Source organism: Condylura cristata, unplaced genomic scaffold, assembly GCF_000260355.1.
Source record: "Condylura cristata isolate star-nosed mole 26May11 unplaced genomic scaffold, ConCri1.0 scaffold00005, whole genome shotgun sequence".
NCBI classification, from domain to species: Eukaryota; Metazoa; Chordata; class Mammalia; order Eulipotyphla; family Talpidae; genus Condylura; species Condylura cristata.
Window position 1 is genome coordinate 26,795,324 of NW_004567106.1, and position 19,038 is coordinate 26,814,361.

The window sequence follows — 19,038 nt, forward strand, 5'->3', positions numbered from 1 at the left end:
TATATATATATATAAGAAGTTACTGGATATTTCCTGGTGAATTCAGAGATAATCTTCTGGGCTTATTTTTTGTAGGTAAAAATGTCTTATGGTTGGGTAGGCTACTAATAGTACTTTTCAAAGTGTGGTTAGCAGGTATGACATACAATGCTCGCTAAATTTCATTTTATTTTTTAAAATTGTATTTTTTTTATAGAGGTAATAACAACATATATGACTTAGGTATATAGGTTCTCATATTTTCAGAGGTACATTGCCACACCACACCCACCTACCACCCATAGTCCTCCTTTGGGCCTTTCCCCCAACCCCCTTGTTCCTAAATTCCCACCTTCTCCCTCCCCCTCCCCATTAGCCTTAATTCTACAGTCATACTTTTAAGAGTTTGTTTAGGTTTAGTTTTGTCTGTTCCTTTGTTTTTTCCCTTTATATCCTACATGAATGAAATCATCTGGTGTTTGTTTTTCTCCGTCTGACTTATTTTACTCAGCATGCTAATTTTTTTTAAGATTTATTTATTTATGCATACAGAACTGGGGTACAGGCCAGAGGTGCAGGGGTGCTGATAAGATTCACCAGAGACAGAATGGGGAGCAGAACAGGCAGATAGATGAAGTACACTGCTGAGGGGAGCAGTGGGCAGGTCAGAAGAGGTCTGCCATGCCATGTGGGTCACCTCCGGGGCGGGGATTGAACTCATGCTGAAGTGGCTTTAGCTTGTTAGTGCTGTGCTTTAACCTGCTGTACCACCAGTGAGGGCCCAGCATGCTAAATTTTAAAGGGAAATTTCTTTACTCTTGAAATCAGGGGTAAATCCCTTCCTGATTCTCTCTTTTTTCTTTTTTTCAAGATAAATTTATTTATACATCTATATCTGGGGTACAGGCCAGAGGTACAGGGGCAGTGAGAGGATTCATCAGAGACAGAATGGGGAGCAGAGCAGGCAGATCCACTGAAATACTCTGCCGAGGGGAGCAGTGGGTGAGACAGGAGAGGTCTGCTGTGCCATGTGGGTCAGCTCCCTGGCTGGGATGGAGCTTGTGCTGAAGCGGCTGCAGCTGGCTTCGTAGTGCTGCAATGGTTAGGGCTGCAATGACATGGTCTAGAGTTATTGATTGGTTCTTTGAAATATGAGAAGTTATGTGCTGGAAAAAAATAGGTATGAGTAAGTAAATAAATACTATTTTTTAAAAATAAAAGCAGTTTGGCTCTCCCTGGTGCGCAGCGGGTTAAAGCACAGCACTAAGCAGCTTAAGCCACTTTCACATGAGTTTGATTCCCGCCTGCCCTGGAGGTGACCACATGGCGTGGCAGACCTCTCCTGACCTGCCCGCTGCTCCCCTCAGCAGTGTACCTTGTCGATCTGCCTGTTCTGCTCCCCACTCTGTCTCTGGTGAATCCTCTCACCCTCCACATCTCTGGCCTGTACCCCAGTTCTGTATGAATAAATAAATAAATCTTTAAAAAAAATAAAAAAATAAAAGCAGTTTTATTATTTTTCTTAATAGAAAAATTGTATGTATTCATTGTAAAATAAAGTAATTGCTGGAAAATATAAAGAAAAATTATTTTATATACTCTTTTTAGATTAGTGATATTACCATTTAAGAAATCATATTTGTTGCTAACAGTGTTATCACTTTATTCCTTTTTAAAAATATTTACAGGGAGGTTATAATTTTTATGAAGTGAAATTTGTCAGCACTTGACTCATGATAAAAAGATGGCCTTTTTCCCTAGATAATAAAAATTTTCATTTCTTTTCCTCCCATTACTTTTACAGTTCTAATTTTTACATTTAAATTGTTGAACCCTATGGCGTTTAACTCAATATAAAGAATGAGGCTAGGGACCAGTTCTATTTATTTTTTCCAAATGGCTAGCTAATTTTTTGATGATCATTCTTGAATAATTTATCTTATGCCCAGTGATATAAAATGCTGCTTTTATTAGCTTCTAAATACCCATATATACTACTGGACTCTGCTATGGTCTTTGGAGCCCTGAGCAAGTCTGTGTCAGCATCATATATTGTAATATCTTATTACTATTCATTTTTGGAATCAAAATAAGAATTCCTAGCAATTTTTGAATGTTTATTCTTCCAGATGAATTTTAGAATATTTTTTCAAAGTCTCAAAGAAGATCCTGTTGGGATTTTGTTAGAATTGCACTTAATTTATATACATTATTTCAGGGGAGAGATGGCTTCTTTACAATTATAAGTCTTATGTAAGGATTGGCATGATTTCTCAGTTGTTTCAAGCATTTGAATGTCCTGTTCTCTCTCTGTGAATATATATCTCAAATATCTCAAATAGTTTGTCTCCTGTAAAGTTTATTTCTGGTTATTTTATGGGAAGTTTTACCTTTATATTTAGCCATATGGTTCTTAAGTGTGTGCTTAAACAAGCTACCCTCTGGCATAGAATGTAAACTCAGAGTTGCTTGCTGTATTTTAGGGGTTGGGTTTGCAATAGAAGCCTGTGTTTTGGAAACAAACACAAGTGGAGCTGTTGAGTGTGACCATATGTGGGTAATATCATAAAGACTGGAACCGGGCCTTGCATCCAGGTATAAAGCCACACACACACACACACACACACACACACACACACACACACACACACACACACACACACACACACACACACACACACACGGAACGTAAAGCCTATATAAGAGACCCTTTCCCCTACAGCATTTGCAATCCTGCAAGTCTCTCTTGGGAGTTCCGTCTCTGCTGCTCCAAAGAGCAATAAACCCTGCCTTTTCAGCCTTTCTGTCTCCTGACTTTCTTCCTTGTGGCTGGACACAGGAATTGGGGCATAACAGGATCTTTGATATAACTTCCAGTTGCCAGTAGATTCTGGAGCCATACACTTGTCTAAGCTTCTTTCCTTCATTTGTAAAACAGGAAACCTTGCAGGGATTTGTAAGTATTATTGATGGCACTTCTATCACCTAATGTAGGGCTTGTCACCTAGTGAATGGGCAGGTAGGGGAACTGTGTGAGGGCCAGGTTAATGAGATCAGTTCAAATTCCTTACAATGTTGAATGTCCTGGAAGTTTTCAAACTATTCATAGATAGCAGATTTTTATTTTATTTTTTTAAAGATTTATTTATTCATACAGAACTGGGGTACAAGCCAGATGTGCAGGAATGGTGAGAGGCTTCACCAGAGACAGAGTGGGGAGCAGAACATGCAGTACACTGCTGAGGGGAGCAGTGGGCGGGTCAGGAGAGGTCTGCCAAGCCATGTGGATCACCTCCCTGGTGGGTGATCGAACTTGCACTGAATTCTGTGGCTGGCTTGCACTGCTATGTCCTAACTTGTCGCGCCACCAGGGAGGGCCATGTAGCAGATTTAAAAAAAATACTCTTAATGAAAATACTCTTATTATTGCTCTAATTGCCTTTCCCTACCCCTCCTCATCCCCCACTTCCTGTGATAGGATATTTGATGGGAACAAGATCTCATCCAGCAACTGGATTCCGGTTTGAGCACCATCATTGCTGAGAGCTTTACTCCCAGCCACATCACAATGGGAGGCCTGGCTCCTTTTCTTACATGTTAATTAATGGTTACTTGGGGAATTGGAGGAGGGGCTTCCGTGTGTTAATGACTTAGAAAAATACATCTGAGGTACACAGACCATGTGGAGTAGCCAGTTAAGAATGATTTGCCACATATAAAAGAGCTAAAAGAAGGCTTTTGCAAACATGGGCATTCAGCTAAACCAATAGTTAGCCCCACATTCTTAATGGCATAATCACCAACATAACTGATTCAGCATAATGGCCTTTTAATACTGAAACAATTACTTTGGATAATAAAATAACATTTTTAATTTACTTGACACCAAATTTGACCTATGTAGGTCATCTGATGGTGAAATGAAGGGAAGGGGAGTCTGTTGAGTTCTAAATACATTATAAAGTGATAATATACAATGTACTTCAGACCTGAGGTGCTTTAAGTGGCTTAGTGAAAAAATAAAATTGTTATGAGAATATGCTATTGCTTTGAAATTTACCAAACACTTAATAATTTATGCATTGATTTCATCAAGAAAAAAGAAATAGTTGAATCTTAAAGCTGATATAAGCTGATAAAATTTGTTCATTTTGAACACCTACTGTGAGAAATGCTGTAGGACATTTTTTGTTGAGTGAAAAATAATACTATGTCTGGGAGGAAATAAGACCCAAATTTGTTGTCCACTATGGTAATATCTTTATCTCTCTCGTTTGGATATTGTAAACTGGTTCTTTTTGCTTATAAATACTCAAAAGCCTCCACATATAATATATACCTCCTAAGTGATTGACCAAGGCAACCACCTATATTTTGGTCTCATGGTTTGTTGATATAGACACAGACTCATCTTTCCACTTGAAGAGTGGGACTAAGCTTGTGAAGCACCTTCCATTTAACATCAGGGATTCCAGGCACCCTCATCTCTTGCTTGATTTCAAAGTAATATTCCTATGGCATACCTGATTGAACTTTGACTGTTAATTCCTTTTAGCTAACTGTGTCTCACACCCCCACCCCCATTCCACCTTTTCATTTGAATTTTTATGTATTGAACTTTTCTTCTGTGAGATGTACCTGTGTATACTAATAATACTCATGATTTTTTTTTAAAGATTTATTTATTTGTACATACAGAACTGGGGTACAGGCCAGAAGCTCAGGGGCGGCAAGAGGCTTCACCAGAGACAGAGTGGGGAACAGAACAAGCAGATCGACGAAGTACACTGCTGAGGGGAGCAGCGGGCAGGTCAGGAGAGGTCTGCCACGCCATGTGGTCACCTCCGGGGCAGGCGGGAATTGAACTCATGCGGAAGGGGCCCCAGCTTTTCAGTGCAGTGCTTTAACCTGCTGCGCCACCAGGGAGGGCCCAATACTCATGATTTTTAAGTGGGCTTCTTAATTTTATAGGATCAGGAAACTGCAGAATAAGTGTCCTAGAATACTGCTGGGGTTTTGGACCATAGCTGTGTACTATTGTCCACAATGAGCCTAATGCAGAAACTGAGGAGTGTTCAGGACTACAATCTTCATAGTGATTTGACTCTACTATACTGTTCAAGTGGTTAAGGGATTGTTTTGTAGCGTATGGAGCAGGTTGGCTGTGAGTCTTATATGATGAGATTCTGTGGGTATATAGAAGCTCTTTGTCATCCTTGGCAGATTGTTCAAAACAAACAAACCAGTCCTTCCTTTTGAATAGGCTGAGAAGTATTATCCTAGATCAGAGTAGAAAATGCAGGTATAAGGCCTTGAAGTGCCATAAACTCCCACAGAAGGGAGTGTACAGAAGTAGTTAAAAGACAGATTTGGTTCAAATCACAGCTATGTGCCGAACTTGTTCTGAGACCTTCAACAAATTGCTGAAGTGCTCTGTGCCTTAGTTTTCTTACCTGTAAAAGCAAGTATAACAATAGAATTAATGTCATAATATAATCCTACAGTGCAAGAACTGCCAGAATGTATCACGGGCTCAGTTAGTGGAAGCGACTATCAGTATGCCACTAAATAATACCCCAAGTGGAAGATTTGGGGAAGGATTCCTTTATTTCTGGAGAACATATAGTGTCTAGGGAAGCTGCCAGTGTCTTTCTAGCTCTGTACCTTAACTGCCTATCTAATGCAGGAGTTGTTTGTTTTCTGCAGAGGGTGGGACCACATCCCTTCTAGAGCAGCCTGGATCAGAGATGACAGGCCAGGAAATCACAGCCATCTCTGCTCCTTCCTGCATGGCTACATTCTCACTGAAAGTGTTACAGGACAGGGAGAGAGGGCACCACTGAACCCCAAATCTGCCTGATCCAAATAGGTTCTGTTATCTGCCGCATCAAGACATAACATATAAAGCTTTAATGGAAAGGGACTTTAATGCAGTGAATATATGGTATGGAACACAAAAAATATAATTTCTAAATCAAACACCTGAAGTTACTCATCCCCTCATGGGCAAAAGTCAACCCAAATGGGAGTGGTCCAAAGCAAGGCCTGAAAGGCCATCACGAGCCTAAAGCACCTTCTGGCGGGGACCCACAGAAAAGGGTCAGAAATGGCCAGACAAGTCTGGGAGGAAAAGAGCAAAATCAAAATCAATATAAACACTGCCATAGTCACCTCCCCCATGGGTATCTCCCCCACATCTGCCTTAACCAGTCCAAGGTCAAGAAACAAGCACAGTTTCTTCATCACATGCTTGCTGCTCCATGTGGCTTCCTCAGATCTCCTTCTGGCTCTCCATCCTGCTGCTGCATTCTTCTCTTCAAATTCCTTCTCCTCTCTCTTTTTTCTCTGTTCATCTCCACCCTCTTGGGTGGGGCAGGGAAACTGGAACTTCGCTTTTTCCTGGGGACCACCCGGTTACAAAAGTGCTGAGTGTTTATCTCACAGTCACTAGATATACCTTGGCTTGGGATGGTCCTGAATTTTATTGCCTCGTCCTGTTTACAGTCTGCACTGGGCACATAATGGCCCTGTGTTGGTCTCAGACCAGGTAGGAGACATACATCTGTGACATGGCCATGTGGGACACGCCAGGCTGAGGAACCTCAAGTTCTGCTCCTTCTGCTCTTTATCTAGCCCCGTCCTGCAGGCTTGATGCAGTGGGAGAGCAGAAAGAGTGTCAAATAGTGCCAAAGATCTGAATTCTGGTCTTGACTTTGATCTCTGAGCCCCAGCATCCTCATGCCTAAAATGTGGCCATAAGTGGGATCATGTAACTTGGGTGATCAAATGAAAGAGCCTTTAAAAGGTGTCTTGGTGCATTATAAATGCAACTTTCTCCCATCCTGCAAGCCTCTCTTCCCATTTGTGCTCGGCTAACAATGTAAGGCACAAAGCAAATTCTCCACAGTAAATGTGTTCTATTTGTCTATTTTATTTATAGCTCTGTTCCCATGTTCTAGAACAATGCCCTGGGGAGAGTATATACACTCAATCAATATATGCAGAAGAAATTAATTAAAGTGAATTACATAATTAGGTTTCCTGCTCTGTCCTTTAGGACACTTTCAGCTCTGAGTAAACCTTGTTCAACTTGGTAGACAAGTGAGGATATTTATTATTTCATACAACTAGAAGCCTGGAAATAAAGAGGTTCTGACGTTCTGTGACTGTTAATGTGGTGACTCACTAGCATCTTCTCTGGCCTGGGTTATTCTTATTTTTATGCTCTGTGGGCCCTAATCTGCCCTCAGAGTCAAAAATGGCTGCTGCAGTTCCAGACATCACGACTAAACAAAGTACCTCCGACAGCAGTGAAGAGAGCCTTTCTCTTCCTTGTATGTCTTTCATACAGAAACCCCTCAGCTGACCTCTGCTGGAATCCCCCACCTGGTATTTGTTCCTTTGCCCACACTAGGTCAGTCACTGACGGCCCAGTCAGGCTAAGCCCTGAGTTATATGTGGGTGGGGTGGATGTCTGAACAGACATGGGAGGACAGAGGACAGCCAAGAGTGTTAGACAGACCTACTTTCTTTTCTTAGGGGAAAAAATTAAGTAAAAATTAATTAAACAAGTGCAAGAACAAGTAGGTGTTTGTGTTATATGCAAATTAGGGGTTGGGGTTCATAAGTGAAGAGAGAATTACATTTTGAGATTTGGGGAAATGTACCAGACCCAGCTGCCTGTTTCAAGTGCAAATACACTTAGGGTTGCCAATGGCTGTGTCAAAAGCAGTGCTTACATGCAAGATAAAGTAAATTAAGATATATTTGCAGTGTTGCCATATCTGAAGGATTAGGTTAGAGATTCAGACCTGCCATTATTATTGCAGCATAATCTCACTAATGCATCTTCCATAACGTGAAGGATATCCTAGTTTAGCTGGCTAGGCTACTGTTTAGTATTTGCAAGGTAGAGACGGTTTGCAAAGCAAGTAGAGTCCAAGTGGGATCATAGGGTGTGTGTTAACTAATTATTTTTAATTCTGTCATATGAAATCTCATCTAGTGGAGAAATAATATTATTTGTTTATTTAAGTAGGTCCCTGAAACCTGTAATTGACACATTTAATGGTAAAAGAGATTGGCTGAATTGTATTTGGAATTAACCAAACCAATATATTCTAAAATACTTTGTGCTACAAATTCCCTTAATGCAGCCATTGCCGGCCTACAGTCAGTCTGGATTTGTGAGATTTCCTCATATCCTCAATCCTCAGTTACTTACTGGGTGGTAATGTAACAGGGTGGTCCCTAGGAAAAAGGGAAGTTCCAGGTTCCCTGCCCCACCCAGAAGGAGGGTGGAGCTGGGCAGAGAAAAAGGAGAAGAGAGAAGAAGAGAAGGAAGCTGGATGGAGAGCCAGAAGGAGACCTGAGGAAGCCACATGGCGCAGCAAGCATGTGATGAAGAAACCGTGCTTGTTTCCTGGCCCTGGACTGGTTAAGGCAGATGTGGGTGAGATACCTGTAGGGAGGTGACTATGGCAGTGTTTATATTGATTTTGATTTTGCTCTTTTCCTCCCAGATTTGTCTGGCCATTTCTGACCCTTTTCCATGGGTCCCGGCCAGAAGGTGCTTTAGGCTTGTGGCAGGCTTTCCGGCCTTGCTTTGGGCCAATCCCTTTTGGGTTGACTTTTGCCCACGAGGGGGCGGGTAACTTTAGGTGTTTGATTTAGAAGTTATATTCTTTGTGTTCCATATTGTATATTCACTGTACTAAAGTCACTTTTCATTAAAGCTTTATATGTTTTGTTTTGTTGCGGCGGATGGCAGAACCCACTTAGAGCAGGCAGGTTTTTGGGGCTTCAGGGGTGCCCCTCTCTCCCCCGTCCTGGAACAGAATTGGGGTGCCCTATAACAGTAACAGGAAGCCTATTCTTCTTTCTGGTGAGATTGCTGGGGCACAACTGTGGGTGCATTTAGTGGAAGCCATCTAGGGCAGATACCAAATATAAATACAGTTGGGTAGTCACCTACGTGGTTTCAAATCCCAGTTTGGCTACATGTCATCTCTGCGGGGGTGAATTATCTCTCTATGCCTCCATTTCCTCACGTGTAAACTGGGAATAACAGCGCCTACCTTTTAGTGTTGTTATAGTGAGTACATGGGTTATTATTATAAAAGATTCCTGGCTTGTAAGTTGGGGACCGTCCCCACCATGGATTGTTGGGGGGCAGAATAGGTAGGGTCTTAAAGTGGGAGTGGCATCGGAGAGTGGAGATTCCTAAAAAGGGAGAAAAGGGGAGTGGGTGCAAGGAAGACGGGAATAGGAATTGGGTGCAAGTCTTCCTGTACTGCTGTCAGCAGAAGTTTATTTTATACATTTCAAGCAAGCAGTGAGATAACATTAGCATATGAATTGGGCTAAGATCACAATCATCTTTTTTTTTTTGAGAGGTTTGGAGTCGTATTGACCTTCAGCTGAGATATAACATTTGTTATTCTTAAAATCAACCTATTAAAATTAAGGTAGGTACATAAATTCATAAAATTTAAGGCTAACATTATTACATTTATCACAGTGATGACTGGCTAAAATAAAATCCCCTTAAACCTTAAATGCTACTTAATGATCTTCAGTATCATTGAGACATCTTAGAGGGTAAAGTCGAGGGCTCAGGGTGGAGGCTGGGTTGGAGATGTGAAAGAGGATAAAGTGAGGTCGCGGACCAAGGTAAAGTTGTGAAAGAGGGTAAAGTAAAGTCAAGGATTAGGGTGGAGAAGTTTTCTTGTAGATAAATTACTAAAGGAGATAGTAAGATTCCTCATTTAAAGATTAAGCAATAGAAAGCTTAAGTAAGCTAGTAGAGAGATAAGATTTGAATTCTCATCTGGGCAGTAAAAGAACTCGTAATTTTTAGCATGTTCTAGTACTGTCTTATTTTACAGTATTGATTTTGCTATAACAGCCAATTGCTTTTATTAATCAGCCTGTTGTAATATTTTTGACTTTAAGAAGAATTTCCCGCCCTGGGGCAGCACTTGCTTGCCTGGGCCAGGTAGCGCCTTATGAGGCTAATGTAATCCGGTTACAAGCTGATGGTTGCTCAGAATATTTTGATATTACAAAAAAGGGGGGGTCATAACATAAACTAGCATGGAAGTTCTGATTTTTCAGAGCTTTTCTTTTTCTATCTGGAATTTGTCAGTTGACAGAAGTCCATAGCTTGTATCACTCATGAATATTGGCTATCTATGATCATATGTTGAATATATGAATCCAATTGAATAAATTGAGCCATAAATATTGTAACTTCAGTGACAATGTTTGACTAATTACAAGTCACTTTCTTTAGTAAAAGGTGGAAGATGTATGATCTGAAGCGAAAACATAGTCACAGTCACTTTCTTTCTAGGTCCCTTGAAATGTCACTGGGAAAGTCTTGTCCAACATGTCTCTGACAGAGCAATCATAGTGGAGCTGGGTAAGTGCTTCTAAGGGTTACAACAGATTTTAATAAGACTAGTCCATTCCTTCTCAAGCAGCTTGTAGTGATTCTGTTCCAGTGAAGACTCACTTTCTCACTTTTGCCATTGACTATCACTTCCAGCATTAAACTAAGTTGAAAATTCATATTTAGGCTTGAATCTTAGTTGACTCATTTCTGTAATTTGTTTACCATCTGTCACCCCCTTGCTCTAAGAGCCAGAAAAAAAAATCCATTGAACAGCAACCCATTCAGACATTTTAAAGTAAACATCTTCTGCATGAATTATCCCAATGGAGGTTAAGATGTGTCCACTTTGCCAATGAATTGAGTCATTTTCTATTTGTGTTCATCTGATCTGGGACTTAGCACTCTGCCAAGACTGTTGAGCTCATGTGGACACGTGAATCACAGGTTGAGTTATTATCCATATAGTCTGTAGTTGCCTGAACCTTAAGGGTATTGGAGAGATGCTTGATCTACTATATTCAAGCTGGGAGTGAAAGGAAAGCAATTGACTTCCTGTCTGTTCTGGGAATTCTTTCTGTCCATCCAAGCAGCAGAGCATTGTCTCATTTGAAGTTCTAGCCTAGTCTGCAGCAGGAAATTGGTTACACACGACATCACCATGACATCTCACACTGAATTTTCTGAGCACAGCCGAGATCCTGGAGCCTAGGAAGGTACAGGGGTGACGCTCATTTCTAGCTCATTATGGTTTCCCGATTGTCTGTGAATCAATCCTTTCATTAACTATTTCCAAGGCAATTCTGAAAGTAGGGTCCCCCCAAAGCCCTGTCCTCAAGCTATATTCTTTTCCTTCGTTGGCCTTTCATGCTTTTTTATGGTGCTTATAACCTTAGAAGTAGCTGTTCTTTGTGTTTGTTTTCCTGAATGTTTGCAGAAGTGAGTCAGATCTTCCTTTTAATATATGCACAACCTGGGGAAAATGCTGTTATTTTAAGAGCTCTACCCGGGAATTCCTTTCATGGAAGAGACTATCTGCCACCTTAAAGAAACGTTTGGCTCTGGAGATAAGCCCCATAAGAGAGAGCCTAAAGAGTCTGGAGCTAGACTAAGAGATTGCAAGTTGCTCTATGGAAGAAGTTTGTAGAAATTTGGGAATGGAAATAGAGGTTTAGATCAGAGAGGTATGAAGAAGGGAGAGGGATGAAATAAGGGAGGAAAAAAAGGTGATGACACCTGGTAAGACACTCTTAAGGAAACACAAAGTCTGTTCCACACTAATACTTTCTAGGACTGCTGTTGTAAAAGAATTCACCTTTAAAACCTAGGTTGGCATAGGGCTATCCTAGGAGAAGAAACACAGTGAGTTCAAGAACTCGGCTCAAAGAAATCCTGGGAGTTAGTTTCCAGGAATTCTCAGAATTTGAGGAGAGAGGAATTCTCAGAATTTGAGAAGAGATCATCCGCTTCCATCAGGCAATGGGGTATATACTGAACCAGTTTTTGTTTTAATCTCCAAGGGAGGAGTGACCTTCGCTGATAATCTTGTTACATCTGTATTAAGGACAGAGTTAAAGAGTTTTTAAAACACTACTATAGGGATGACTGAAACCTTAAGTAGACATTATGACTTACCTGTCTCATAAAAAGAAAGCATTTTATAAGTTATTTTAAAGGATTTCTTTATTCTAATGAGTAGAGATTGTCTTTGGATAATATAAATATTCCAAAGATTTAATGGAGTTATCTGAAGGCGTGTAGACATTAATTAGAGTTCTGTAATTAGAATTATAGTTACAGAAGCTTCTGACTGCAAAATAGAGGGCAATAATTCAATATTTCAGGTTTACTGTGCTGTTGAACATAGTACCTGATGCATTTTCATATACCATGGCTTTAATAATTCTTTCTAAATAACCATTTTGATAGATATTTAATAGTTTTCTAATTAATGTTGGAGTAAGACCCATTTATATCCATGCTCATCCCAGCCCTTCTGCTCTCACCAGCCAGCAGCCTGGCTGCCCCACTCTGCACAGAGCCACCCAAACCGACCATGACACAGAATCCAATCAGAAAAGCAGCATAAAGATGAAAGGTCTTACCAATGAGAAGTGAACTTGCTAAAGTACACCTTTCAATGAATTTGGACAAAACTGAAAAATGTTGTTGATATCAGATCCTTAGGCTGATTACTGAAGCGTTCGATTTTTCAGTATGTCAATTCATCACTGTCTACCTGGTTATATTTAACACTTTCTCCTGTTTCCATCGCGTCTGCTGAGATAGGCAATTGCTGTCACATGATATCTGCCTCTCAGGAAGGTCAGTAGACCATCGGGCCTCCGCGGTTTCTGTCGCTCAGCTGCTTTGATCTTTCTCAGGTATTGCTGACAGCAGATGGAGCCTCAAAGTCTTGCAAGATCTAAAATATTAATAAGATTAGGGCTTTTATCCTTCAAAGAGTTTAGCCTTTCCTTTTAGAGGATCTGCAAAATGTCTAATCTGTTAATTTATAACACTGGCTCTCCAGGAAGACCCACCACCACTTACAGCTACCAACACACCACTCTCTACCTGAGTCTTTCCTATTTCCTTCCTGGAAATGCTGGTTCACATTTTAAATCACTCTCATCTTTCAGACACTTGGATGAGTTTAATTCCATTTTGAGATGAGAGGTCTTGGGGTGCGCTTTAATAAATATTTGATGGGAATGCTAGCCCTGGGGGTCATTCTTATTTACAAAATTAGAGAGGATGTCTCTGATGCCAGTTTAACTTTGTGGAAGATGCGGTGCTTATAAACGCATGCAGTGCTCTCCTGCACACGTCCCCATTCCTTTTCCGAACACAGTAGTTGTCCGCGTTCCATTTTTAGAAGCAGTGATTAAAATGCAGAGGACTTTATGCCCTGGGAGTCTTATCTGAGATTTGCTTTTTGTTTCAATAAACTGAGGAGGCTTCCCCAGGAAAAAAAAAAAAATGCAGAGGACTGCTGTGTGATACCAATTAAAATAACCATTGTCTATTCAACCGTCTTTTTTTAAAATGGAAAACAAACTTCACGTTTCTGCATCTATACAAAAACAAAACCACACATCATATGGTGTGCAATTTGCATCATTTTAAAGGACAATAATGACATGAAGTTAAGATAGCCCATTCTAGTTGGACAATGAGCATCAATTTTGTTAATTAAGAATTTTGGGCTCTGTAAATTTATAGTACAATTACAACTTACTTCAGTTGAAAAAGGGTCTTTGCCCCCTGCCACCATTAGCAAACCGTCCACTTTTATTATTCAATTTCAAAGATAGATGAATTTTAGAGGAAAAGTTACCATTTCTTTGAGAATTGAAATTTCTCATTGAATGTCAATTGCTTGTCAGCAGAATGCAACTAGAAAGACTTTGACTTAAATCTTTCTTTTTCCTTCCTTTTTTTTTTCTTAAAGAAAAAGCCAATTCATCAGGTAGGAAAGGACTGCCTTTTGCAGTCTCGGGTCCTGCCAGAGACAAATGACTGTAAAAATTTAAAATCAATCATTAACAGATTAGCTGTTGGTCCAAAGTAAATAGCAATCAGCTTATTAGGCATCAGGCAGAGTGAGATAAAGGGGAAGAGTTATTGAAAATGAGGATGTTGTCTGGGGCTCTGCTTGTGGGGTGGAACATGAGGAGGCTGAGTCTCATTATAAATGGAAAAACGAGGCAGCTGACTGAATAAGTTGAGCCCTTGGTTATATGAAAAGGAGTCCTGTGGTTTTTGTTTTGTGTTATAACCTCATTCACCTTGTTTAGCATCGAGGTTGCTTCTGCTCCCCGTTCTTCTTCTCTTTGCCTTCTAACCATGATTTGTCAATGGCCTTTGAGTTGACTGCAAAACAGCCCAGAAATAATGACTGAGACACCATAGTTTCAGGAAGTGGACCTTTGAAACCCCTTTGCACACTTAGTTCAAATCTCACTATTGTTTAAGTTGACATTGAGAATGGAAAGGCTTGTTCATTAGCTGCTTCCTCTTGGTTCCAGGTGTGTGAGTTGCCATGCAACAAATGCTGTGGTAAAAATTGTGAGCAGGAGTCCCTACTAGTGCCAGTAGGTGAAGATTTGAAGAGAAGCAGAATATCTGAATCTCAGAGTGTCTTTTCCCAATATTTAATACATATAAAGGAAACCCAGAAACTGTGATAGTGGTTAACTTGGCTGATGCCCCACCTTAACCAACTGATCAAGGTTATAAACAACCCCCATGTTGCACTGAGGACACAACATCTGTATTCTTACTAAAAATGTATAACCTCATTCCAATTATGAAGGAGCATCTGACAAATCCATTCTTCAAAGTAACTGAGCAATAATTTTCCAATGTGTCAAGGACATTAGTGTCAATATAGTCTAAGAACTGTCTTGGTTTAGAAGAGACTATGTAGGATTCTGGATTGGATCCTAGAACAGAAAAAAGGTATTATGGAAATGCTGGTGAAGTCAGAATAAATGTTAGCATCAGGGGAAGCTGGGTGAAGGGAATATGGGCAGTGGTGTACTATTTTTGCAACTTTTCACTAAGTCTAAAGTTGAATTTCAAAGTGAAAGTTTAAAAGAAAAAAGAATGATGGCCCTCCCTGGTGGCGCAACGGGTTAGGATACAGCACTGCAAGCTGGCTACAACCACTTCAGTGCAAGTTGGATTCCCCGCCCGGAGGTGACCCACATGGCATGGCAGACCTCTCCTGAACCGCCTGCTGCTCCCCTCAGCCGTGTACTTCGTCAGCCTGCCTGTTCTGCTCACCACTCTCTCTCTGGTGAAGCCTCTCACCGTCCCTGCACCTCTGGCTTGTACCCCAGTTCTGTATGAATAAATAAATAAATCTTTTTAAAAAAAGAAAAAAGAATGACGTACTGGAAAGAAATATCTCATGAACTTTGGCTTCCATTGCAGAACCCAATTTATAGTCCTGGGCCAGTTTTGACCTTTGCTCATAGTTATGCTTTATTTTGGTCAAAGTGGAGTTAACCATTGCTTTTGTTGGGAAACAAAGCAAAAGAAAACAGAACAATGCTCTTCACTTTAGAACAATGCTCTTCACTTTAGTGTGAACAACATCATAAGATTATTATGGGATTGATTGTTGTTTCACTAAGCAGGGACAGTCCCTTGTAGAATGTTGGATTCTGAAATTTGTGTGACTTGGATTTCCAGTTTCTATGAATTTTATTATTTGTTTATTCTCATCTGTAAATCGGCTGAAGTTGACTCAGCTTTATCCTGAGAACCTGGGTTTGCTCTGATTTGGATCAAGGGAGTAAGTAGGACATAATCTTAAGGTGATGGCAGAAACACAACAGAGCAAGAAAACCCCACCCAAAGCACATGTTAAGCCTGAATTTGTGTCCTAACACCCCATTGATCAAAGCGGTTTTCTGGGCCTTTCCTAAAGTTCCGGGGTTCCAGATGACTGCAGGCAGCAGGCACTGGCTATCCAGCCACTCATATTTGGTTCTTAGGCCCTCTTTCCAGGCTGTTCTCCAGTGGTCTGTCCGTCCTTCCCTACTGCCTGGCTTCCGATGAGCTTCCCTCTCAACACGTGTACATAACTGTCTGACCAGTGGCTATAAAATCAGCCCAACTTTGTTAACTTGATTGTCTGTTTTCCACATGTTATTCCTTGGCTACCCTAGTCAATGGTGCAAATAGTTACTTGTCAGGAGAAATATATCTGATTACTAATGCATTGAAGCAGAAAGAATACGATACTTTTCCTATTGCAGTGAATTACATGTGGCCCAACTAGTTTAAATTATCAAAAGGTGCTTGCTAAAGAGAGCTAAGCTAGTGAATTTTTCATACCCTGACCCAGCGTCCACTTGATTTTCTAGTTTTCTCATGGTCCCAGTCTAGATACTGTTTGCACCATGGTCTTCCTTCTTGGTGCTGGTGCCCTGTCCCTCCAGTTCTCCCAGCAAATCCTGCCTGACTTTCAGGGCTTTCCCAGAGCCTGTCTACCACAAAAATCTTCCCAGCGCCTCCTGCCTTCACACTTTCAAACCTTATGAAACTCATGTAGTGCGAACTACAGTTTGCCCTTTAGTTAAGTATTTATTTTGCTTTTCTAACTGCAAGCTTAATGTAACAACATAAATGACCTTGAGTGACTAATTAGACCGTAGTATCTTTGTGGTCAGGGCCCATGTCTACTACTGTTTCTGTGTCCTTCTTAGCCAGGAATATGATGTTAAGCTCATACTAGGAACTCAAGAAAATCACGGCCTGTTTAAAGATTTAAATAACAAAATAAATCTTAAGCCGTCTCCTAAATTAAATGACATGTTAAAATGGCAAAATAAATAGCAAGAACTAAGAGGCAAAAAGAATCAAAAGAGAACAGAGGAAATAATCTCAATGTGGACATAAAATATTTTGAAAGTAGTAGCTTTAAATTAGAAAGAAAATTGGTAGTTTGAAGTGGACAAGAACATTATTCACAAGGAAAAAGTCATTCTGGATTTATATTTGTCAGCTGAGGAATCAATATTAACTATTTCAAACTCTTTTCTAAATGTAGTAATAGATTCTTTTCTAGTATTTTGCAACTGAGACAGCGGTCCCCTACTTTATGGGAAGATAAGAATTTCAAGTTCAGGACATATATGTGCTTCGCCTGACTCCCCTAGTCCCTGAATGGCAGAGCAAGGTCTAAGCTATCTTCTGGCTTCAGACCCAGGGCTCTTCCCACCCAAGTTACAGATCTCTGCTCCTGGAGGATGAAGACTTTCCTGGAGTAATTTTGTGGTTTTTGTAAAAGATCTATCATTCGGAAGATGAATTGCACTATCAGGTGGACACTTAAGGAAAGGAGAGGAACTAAGTTGAAATGTAAGTGGATTCTGGTGTCAGTGGCTACCTGGCATTATAACTGATGACATAATTACTTCCCACAATAGGGAGCATCAGCTACAGAGTAGGTGCCATGCACAGAGGTGCTTAACTATTTATAAGCAGGTGCTAGATTCTGCATTTCACTAACCGTTACGGTGTAAGTTTCTGGTCCAGACTAACATTCAGGTCCTCTGTTACATCTGTAGTCTTTCTGGCCTTTTCTGCTCTGCTTCCCATTACTCAACGTACCTTCCAGCTAATTGGGATACCCAGAGTTTTCTAAAACACAGTCCCCCCACTTTTGTCTGTCTCCCTGAGCTTGTACCACCAGTTACTTTCCCCTTTAGGATTCAGCTCAAATGTCACCTCTTCCTGGATTCTGCCATGCTCTCCCAGCAAGAAATGCACTGTTCCCCATTTCCAACCCCGTGCCCCCAGCACTTCATTTCCTTGACTTCTCTTATGCTGATCATCATCATGCACTGTCTTTATTATAACAACTGCTTGCTTTTCTCTGTTTTGTGACTACAGAACCTTTAAGGCAAGTTTATCAGACTTTAGCATAATGCCTGGCACTCGAAATGTGTAAATACAGCTTGGGAAAATGACTGAATGAACAAATGCCTAAAACAAATATTTAAATATCTCATCTAGCCTGTGAGGTGGGGAGCTTATGATGCATCTTTTAAAAAATTTTTTCCTGGCCCTCCCTGGTGGCACAGCAGGTTAAAGCACTGTACTAAGAAGCTTAAGCCACTTCCGCATGAGTTCGATCCCCACCTGCCCCAGAGGTGATCCACATGGCATGGCAGACCTCTCCTGACCCGCCCGCTGCTCCCCTCAGCAGTGTACTTCGTCGATCTGCCTGTTCTGCTCCCCACTCTGTCCCTGGTGAATTCTCTCACCCTCCACATCTCTGGTCTGTACCCCAGTTCTGTATGAATAAATTAATAAATCTTTAAAAAAAATTCCCCCCCCTATATTTTAAAAGAGAAAGGGAAAGAGGCACCTGTGTAGTCACTGGTAGGGAGGAAAGCTGCCTGATGCATCTTTGAATCTACTGACTGTAGTGTTCAGTGCCTTACATGTAGCAGATACTGCATGTGTTCCTGTTGAATGAAGACAATAGGTGGGTATGAATGAAGTATAAAGGATGGATGGATAAATAAATGATAGAACAAAGGTTTGGGAAACTGAGGTGGAAAAATCAAGGTGAACACGAGTTGTGCCAGATATTTGACTTCCTTGAAAAAAAATTAGTAGATCTAAAACAAATGTGTAACATTCTGGATATCAGAAGAAATCTTTGAATTGTCTGCTCTTATTGACAGTGTATGAAATAAATGCAGTAAACTAGTATTTCACCATCTGTGCTCTTTTGAAAGTAAAACATACCGGTATCTTTCAGTATTCGAATATTTGTTTTAGGCATTTAAACAATGAAGTCAAGAGCATTTCTATCTTGAAACACACACAGTGAGCTTACACAGGGTATTATGATTCATCCAGGCTCACACTGAAAACCTTTCCAGAACAATCTGTTGTTTGACTTCCTGCACTGATAGCAAGGTTGGCATCTTTAGTCTGGGTCATTTGTGCACCCATGCTAGCCCCAGTTCCTGCTCTGACAGAGTGGGGGACAGGAAACCTGAGGCCTGGTCCTGGTTATGTAGAACAGGTGGTAACTGGAACCATCTCTTCCTTTTTCATAATGCTGATATCTAGGAATTTACTCCACATTATATATTTTTTAAGAAGACTTATTTTTTATTTTTTTTAAAAAATTT

At 40.6% G+C, this 19,038-nt stretch overlaps 1 long non-coding RNA gene across 2 annotated transcripts in view; it reads left to right on the forward strand.

The window, feature by feature from the left end:
* The window catches only part of LOC105853204, a 139,914-nt gene that overhangs the window by 6,959 nt on the left and 113,917 nt on the right, over positions 1 to 19,038 (forward strand). For both annotated transcript variants that reach the window (XR_001145054.1, XR_001145053.1), the window contains exon 2: positions 10,334 to 10,402. This is a non-coding gene — a long non-coding RNA (uncharacterized LOC105853204). The remainder of the gene's footprint in view (positions 1 to 10,333; positions 10,403 to 19,038) is intronic.